Source organism: Pinus tabuliformis, chromosome 8 (assembly GCF_031772625.1).
Source record: "Pinus tabuliformis cultivar Carrire ecotype Pingquan chromosome 8, CPIR1, whole genome shotgun sequence".
NCBI lineage: Eukaryota > Viridiplantae > Streptophyta > Pinopsida > Pinales > Pinaceae > Pinus > Pinus tabuliformis.
This window is the reverse complement of record NC_142294.1, coordinates 135,818,937-135,827,049: the sequence shown is the minus strand read 5'-3', so window position 1 is coordinate 135,827,049 and position 8,113 is coordinate 135,818,937. Positions and strand designations below refer to the sequence as shown.

General features: G+C 33.9%; 1 pseudogene; it reads right to left on the bottom strand.

Moving 5' to 3' along the window:
• Positions 1-5,016: 5,016 nt before the first annotated feature.
• On the bottom strand, positions 5,017-6,950 carry LOC149234480 (protein MIZU-KUSSEI 1 pseudogene; annotated as a pseudogene).
• Positions 6,951-8,113: the final 1,163 nt, after the last annotated feature.

The following is an 8,113-nucleotide window of genomic DNA, read 5'->3' as shown; positions in this document are numbered from 1 at the left end:
AAAATTAAATTTGTGTCACTTGCAGCTCTGCCCACCAATTTCCTAGAGATTTGAAATTATTCCAATTATAATAAATTCATATTCTAATTACATGGGGAAATTAATATATAAGCAAATTTTATTTAGCAAAATGGTTCATTTTACAATAAGATGTGTAATTTTTTTTTTTCAAATTGAATTAGATTTGTGTCACATGGCTCTCCACTCACCAATTTATTAGGGATTTGAGATTATTCCAATTTTAATAAGTTCATATTCTAATTACATGGGGAAATTAATATATAAGCAAATTTTATTTAGCAAAATGGTCCATTTTACCATAAGATCTGTAATTCTTTTTTTGTCTCAAGTTAAAGTTGCCCACCTTTTTATACATGGTTAATCATGTAAATGTGTACATTGATAAGCCAGTGTTCGTGTTGCAATAGTTTTTTTTGTTATATTTATAAAGCCTTCGGCTATATCAACCACATGAATATTTTTAATGTGGTTATACTAATAATAAATTAAGTAAAATTAAGTTATTATAAGAAGGTCATCAACCCCACCCTAGAAGATCAAAAGTATCTCTCTATTTTAACTAGCTCAAAGAAGAAAATTAATATAGCAAAGATTAAAACGAATTCTCATGAGCTCCATAGTGAAACAGGTCGTTGGGCAGTTCCTAAAACGCCATGGATGGAAAGGATCTGCCATATATGTGAGAATAGGAGCATCGAGGATGAAAACCACTTCCTCTTAGAGTGTCCTGCGTACAACCACATTAGATCTCAGTTTCACAATCTTTGTTACAATACTGACCTTCCTAGCCTTTTACAATGTCAAAATTATAGTGAGCTCGGGAGGCTTCTCTCCAAGCTTTTTGAGCATAGGAATAAAATCTTAAATCAAAATAAATAATTTATTTATTTAGGTCTGATAGATAATTGTTTGGTCTCACCAGACGTTAACCATTATCATCATCATCACCAAATTCATTTTAGTTAAAAATATTTTAAATATTAAAATTTTAGTTAGAAATACTTTATATATTAAAATGTATATTTATAAAAATATACATTTTATAATAGAGTTCAGGCTTCTGTGATCCATATCAAGTTAGAGAGAAATTCTTCGGCGAAAATCACATGGAATACCATTTGCCGACGCGTTTCGAACCAACCAGTGTGGTCCATCGTCATGACAAGTTGAAGAAGCAGATCCAGCTTAGCATGTTATATAGACCGAGCAGAGCCTCCAACGGCTAGTTTGACCAACCGTTAATATTGACTAAAGGACCGGGATCAAAATAATAGTTTATTAATAAATATTTAAAAATTAAAAGTCAATTATTTTTAAAAGGAAATTAGTTGCAACAAACCGCTTCTATGAATAAATTAAGAGTTAAATGTGAAAAAAATAACTAAATGAATAAAATAATAATAAAAATTAAATACAAAAAACACAAAATAAATATAATAAAAATAAAATAAATAAACAAATAAAATAAATAAATAAATAAAATAAAATAAAATAAAATAAAAAATAAAAAATAAATAAATAAAATAAATAAATAAATAAATAAAATGAAATAAAATAATAGTAACTAAAATAATAAATAAATAAAAATAAATAACTAAATGAGAATAAGAGTTAAATGTGAATAAAAATAACTAAATGAATAAAAATAGAAATAATAATAAAAATAACAATAAAATAAATAAATGAATAAAATAAATAAAAATAAAAATAAATAAAATAATAATAAATAAATAAATAATAAAAAAAATAATAATAATAATAATAATAATAATAAATAAAATAAAATAAAAATTAATAACTAAATAAAAATAAAAATAAAAGGAAAAATTAGGTGTATAGAGTAATGTATAAAGTTAATTTTACTTTAAAAATATTATAAAAATTTTGTGTGTTAAATAATAAAGGTAATAAAGAAAAACAAAGGATGATAGATTAGAAATATAAGCAGAAAGGAAATAAGTTACACGGAGGCCCTTAAATAAAATAATCAATAAAAATAATAGGAAAGGCGATTAGAAAAATATAAAAAACAAATAAATAAAATAATAATAACAATAATAAAATAAATAAATAAGTGAAAATAACGAAAAAAGACACCAAAAACCAAAGAGGACGAAAAAACACCTAGGAAGAGAGGGCTGGGACCCAACACCTACTGACTTTCCAACCATCCTCTCTATTGAGATTGCTTGGTATCTTTTCGATCTCAAGCGCTTCCCTGAATTTTCGATGATGGAAAAGCGGAACCTTAGCAATAACACTGGCTTCTTCGATACAAACATGATGATTGGTTTTCTCAGCATGTTCAGCCAAAGCGGAAGATTTAAATCTCCTATGCTTCAGATCTGCTGCGTGCTCACTAATCCCCTGATTAATGGAACGACCAGTCTCCCCAATATAGGGGGTCCCACAAGAACAAGGGATCATATAAACACCCTTTATATCTTTAGGGTCAATGGGATCCTTCACCGATCTGAGAGACGAACGAATGGTGTTCAGGGGCCTGAAGGACACCGGGATACTATGTCTCCTGAGAATCCTACCAATTCTATCAGTGGTCCCTTGAACATAAGGAAGATGGACACCAGGAACACGATCTTTTGGCTCTCTTTTCACCAGAGAATTCTTGGAAGCTTTAAGGAAAGCCCTATGACCCATGTATCTACTGTAACCATTCTCCACAAAGACATCCAGCAGATGGGATTTTTCCTTCTCAAAGCTCTTCTTGTCCGAGATCCTCAGGGCCCGAGTAGCAAGGGTACTAAGAACCCCCATCTTTTGCGCTGGGAAATGGTGGGAACTGGCATGAAGATACTGCTCCGTATGAGTTTTCTTTCGAAAAACTCGATGGGCGAGGGAACCATCCTCATTCTTAGAAATAAGAATGTCAAGGAATGGAAGGCATCCATCAACTTCTTGCTCCTTAGTGAACTTAATCGCTGAGAATTGCTTGTTGAGATGATCAAAGAAGAGATCAAGCTCAACCTGGCCATGAGACCAGATGACATTGGTGTCATCCACATACCTCCTCCATAGCTTGGGCAAGAGCCGGGCAGAATTCAGAGCCCTGGACTCAAAATCTTCCATAAACAGATTAGCAACAACAGGGGAAAGGGGGGATCCCATTGCAACCCCACAAGTTTGCTCGAAGAACTCTCCTTCAAAACTGAAGAAGGTGGAAGTGAGACAGATCTCAACCAACCTAGCCGTGTTAGGATCCGTAAGGCGGTTGATCACATCCATGGCTTCATTAATAGGGATGCAAGTGAACAGGGAGACAACATCAAAACTGACAAGAATGTCCCCAGGATCAAGCTTAATGTCCTTGAGCTCTTCAATAAAGGAAGCAGAGTCTTTTACGAAGGACTCCGTACGACCAACAAGGGGCTTAAGCTTCAACGCAAGGAACTTCGCAAGAAGGTAGGTAGGACCACCAATGGTGTTGACGATGGGCCTTAATGGGGCTCCTTCCTTGTGAATCTTGGGGAGGCCATAGATTCGGGGAGTAATAGGGTTGCTTTCAATGAGCTTATGGTGCAAGGAACTTAAAGAGCTAATGGATTTAATGGCCAAAGCCACATTTCTAGCTATCTTCTTCAAAGGATTTTTGGGAAGTTTTTTGTAGCTACCACTATTATGAAGATGATCCAACATCTTGCTGCGGTAATCAACCTTGTTGAGAATTACGGTAGCACCACCCTTGTCTGCCTTAAGAACAATGATATCATTGTTCTGGTTTAAGGATCTAAGAGCTAAAGATTCTTCTTTGCTGAGGTTACTCTTAGGTGGCTTAGCCTTTCTCAAGGCAATTGCACAATCCTGCCTGATAGTATCTTTGATCCTATCAGGTAAACCTCGGATCCCGAACTCAATATCACAGATAATATCCTCAACGGGGATTTTCCTAGGGGCTAAGGCGAAATTTAAACCTTTGCCCAAAACTTTAAAAACAACAGGGGAAAAATCGAAACTGGAAAGATTAATAACCCTGTTACTAGAAGGAGGGTTAATACCAACAGCCCTCTTATTCTTAATATTTTTCAAGTTAGAGATGCTATTGTTAATCATGTCCCTCCCATTGTTATAAAAAATAATATCATTATTGCTATTGTTAATATTAAAATTAATATTATTATTATTATTAATACAATAACTATTATTATGATTATTATAATTAATAATATCACAATTAATATCAATATTAACGGTTGGTCAAACTAGCCGTTGGAGGCTCTGCTCGGTCTATATAACATGCTAAGTTGGATCTGCTTCTTCAACTTGTCCTGACGATGAACCACACTGGTTGGTTCGAAACGCGTCGACAAATGGTATTCCATGTGATTTTCGCCGAAGAATTTCTCTCTAACTAAATATACATTCTAATTAGAAATTCTTTAAATATTAAGAAGACTTGCATTTTAATTGAGATTTACTTTTGTTTTTTATTCTTGAACTTAGGTTGATTGCTGTATGTGAAAATGAACCTGGAAAAGAGGTCAATCAATTTTTTTAATATATTTTTTGATTGTTAGATTCCAAATTTTTTATTTCTCTTTTCACTATCAGATTCCAGAATATTTTTAAAATCTGTGATATTTTCAAATTTTACTTTAAAATGCATATTCTCAAAATCAGATTCCAGAATATTCTCAAAATCTGTCATATTCTCAAAATCTACCAAAATTGAAGATACCCATTTTTTATACAAGTAGTTTGTTTTATTTTAAATTAAAAGGATTATAACTTGATTTACAGTTAAAATGAAGATACCCATTTTTTATACAAGAAGTTTGTTTTATTTTAAATTAAAAGGATTATAACTTGATTTACAGTTAAAATGAAGATGAATATAATATATACTGGTATCAAATCTTTTACGCTATCATTTTTTGAAGTGACGCAAAGGGACTCGAGTCCAGACTCCATACTTCAATCATATATAACATGGTTTGTATTAACTTCAAAAAAAAAAAAAAAAAACAACAATACTCTACGTTGGCCACAGTAAATTGCACTGGATGTCCTGTTAAATTGCAAAGGTTTACAATTTATAACGGTAACAATATGTCTAAGATAACCATGTCCGTAGCCCAAACATTACCAGAGCATACCTGCATCAACAATCCGGTATGGATTTTGCATGAAAAATTATAACATTAGCAATATATCAAGAACGCAGAAAGAAGATGCTCAGCTCCTGGCGGGTACTTCCATCAGGATTAATGAGATGAAAGGATTCTGAATCAGAGGAACCACTCACTCGCTTGTAAGTGGCTCTCATGTACATCAGCTCTCCAGCTTCCTCGCCCTTGGCCATATCTAATCTTCTCAAAACACCTGCTCCAACAAATATAGATCTCATCAGCTTCAAAACTGTGCGATCACTCTCTGTGGCCTGCCTTTTTCTTGCAAATCCCACCTTCCTCCCATTGCAGTACATTGTCCACACTGGAACCGAGAACAGAGACCCAGTTTGAGCAGAAGCCTTCCTTTTATCACATTCCAATGCAATACGAAGCAACCCATGCTGCATTTCCTTGGCCAAGAAACATGTTGGGATCCCAAATTCTAGTATCAGCAATGGAGGACTGCTTGGGTCCTCCTGAATGCAGAAACTCACTCTTCCTTTCCTGTACCCAAAGATGGTTCCTGTCACTTTGCTTGATCCACTAATGGTCGAATCTGCATCATCACAGTCTGAGTCATTGCTATTGCTGTTCATGGATTGACAGCCACAGCAGGGGATCACAAACTCCATTACAGATCTAAGTGATCTCCAACACCCTACATCCTTCTGGCAATCCACAGAGGTGGCCCTGTCTATGATTTCTATGGCAGATCCTCTGTCACTGGTCAAATCAATCATCATCCTCATCTTGATTCTCAATTGATTATCTTTGCACTCAGCAAGCAAGCAAGCTAGCCCCTTTTCAATCACATAACATACCAAGCCCCTTCTTCAATCACATAACATCCCAGCTTCTTTACATCACCAAACTAGCACAGATCCATATTAAATTAAACCCACAAACCCACATCTGTAATGTGCCCAGAGCTTTCAAACCCCTCTGAACTTCTTTGCCACAATTTCTTTTGCCAGAGCTTTCAAACACCTCTGAACTTCTTTGCTACAAATTTTTTGTTCTCTTAGAATCCCAGAAGAAATATGGTATTTCTATACAGTCCACATCTCTTTCCAAGCAGCTCCTCTGTTCTGCCAGGACAGCATGTGTTGGCACATGAAGAAAAATAAGCTGTAGCCCGTTGCAACTTGAGGAGGATATATGCAGAATTTACCTCTTTGCCTTCTGGGAAAAGTAAGCCCTTGTTGATCTAACAGATAACAAAAGTCGGTTGCTTAGAAAATGGGATTCAGGCCAGTAAGCACGACCATCCTCACGTGGGGACGCGTCAAATGAGAGAACTTGCAGGGCATCGAACACAGCACCCACAAACCCCAACTCACGGGGAAGAAGCTGAGAAAAACGAAGCTGAGCTTTGAATTTCAAGGCCCAAATTGTGCAAATGTCTGCAACCCCACTCAATCTCCAATGTCTTTTCTGTCTTTCTTTTCAGCTCCCAACCTGAATTGTGCTCCAAGAATTTCAGATACTCAGAGTTCCGAAAAGACGTGTTGTCGAGTAGACAGACTGTAGTCTAGGACAGTACATGCTTCTGTAATGGCGCCACTGCAACAGGAAAGGGCAGAACACGTCGTGGAAAGCGTAAGTAGAGGGGGACACCATAATAATTCGAACAGGCACGAGGCAACGGGTTACAAGTACCAATTTGGTTGCCTTGGAGGATGCAGCTGGCAAAGGTGGTGGAATTTTGCTGTCATTCAATAGCCTCCGAGCTGGCGGAGCTTTCCCTCCCCTCGATGCCCGTGCACCGCCCCTTCTCGTGTGTCCTTCCTAATCTTTGACTTGCTCTCGCTACAATGAAGTCAGGCTTCTATCCAAAGCCATTTTATGGCTCAAAATTCAGCGCGCTCAAGCGGGGAATGTTTAAAATATGAATATTTAATGAAATCTAAACTTTAAGCTTATTTTTGGGGAGGGGGAATCAACATTGAATCAGCATCATGTGCGTGCTCCATTGTCATCAAAAAAGGTGTGCAGGGAAATACAAATTCGTGGTTCCACCTTGCACTCCAGGATTTATTTATTTTTGTTGTTGTAAGGAATGAGTCCTTAATCTGTGAGTGACAAATATGTGATTTTTTTAGGTTGGAAGTTTATATTATGAATTTGGTGAAATTGTAATGTTCTATTATTTATAAATATGGATTTCATATGATTTTATATTTTGAAAACTTTTTGGAATGCTAAAAGTTAACAATTTTAAAATTACAATTTTTTGAACTTTAAAATTATAATTTTTTTTTTCAATTTCTTATCAAATTTCAATGTAATAGTAAAAAAAATGTGTATGAACATTTAAAAGTGGTTTATTTAAATTATGCTATAGATGATAGAAGTTGGTTAATTTATAAATCCATATGATTTTATATTTTGAAAACTCTTTGGAATACTAAAAGTTTGACCACTTTAAAATTACAATTTTGAACTTTAAAATTATAATTTTTTCAATTTCTTATCAAATTTCAAGGTAATAGTTCAAAACAAAATGTGTATGAAAACCTAAAAGTGGTCTATTTAAACTATGCTATAGATAATAGAAGTTGGTTAATTATAAATCCATATGATTTTATATTTTGAAAACTCTTTGGAATACTAAAAGTTTGACCACTTTAAAATTACAATTTTGAACTTTAAAATTATAATTTTTTCAATTTCTTATCAAATTTCAAGGTAATAGTTCAAAACAAAATGTGTATGAAAACCTAAAAGTGGTCTATTTAAACTATGCTATAGATAATAGAAGTTGGTTAATTTATATGCTAAAACATATTATGTATTGGTCATAATTTATAATTAAATGGCTATATTTTTAATTTACATTTAGTATTTTATACAAGCATATTAAATGTATATATAAAATAATATTAAAATATACTTATTTTGTGGTATTTTAAGAATGTTTTTACAACTATAAAATTTATATATTTAATTAATTTAAATTTAATATT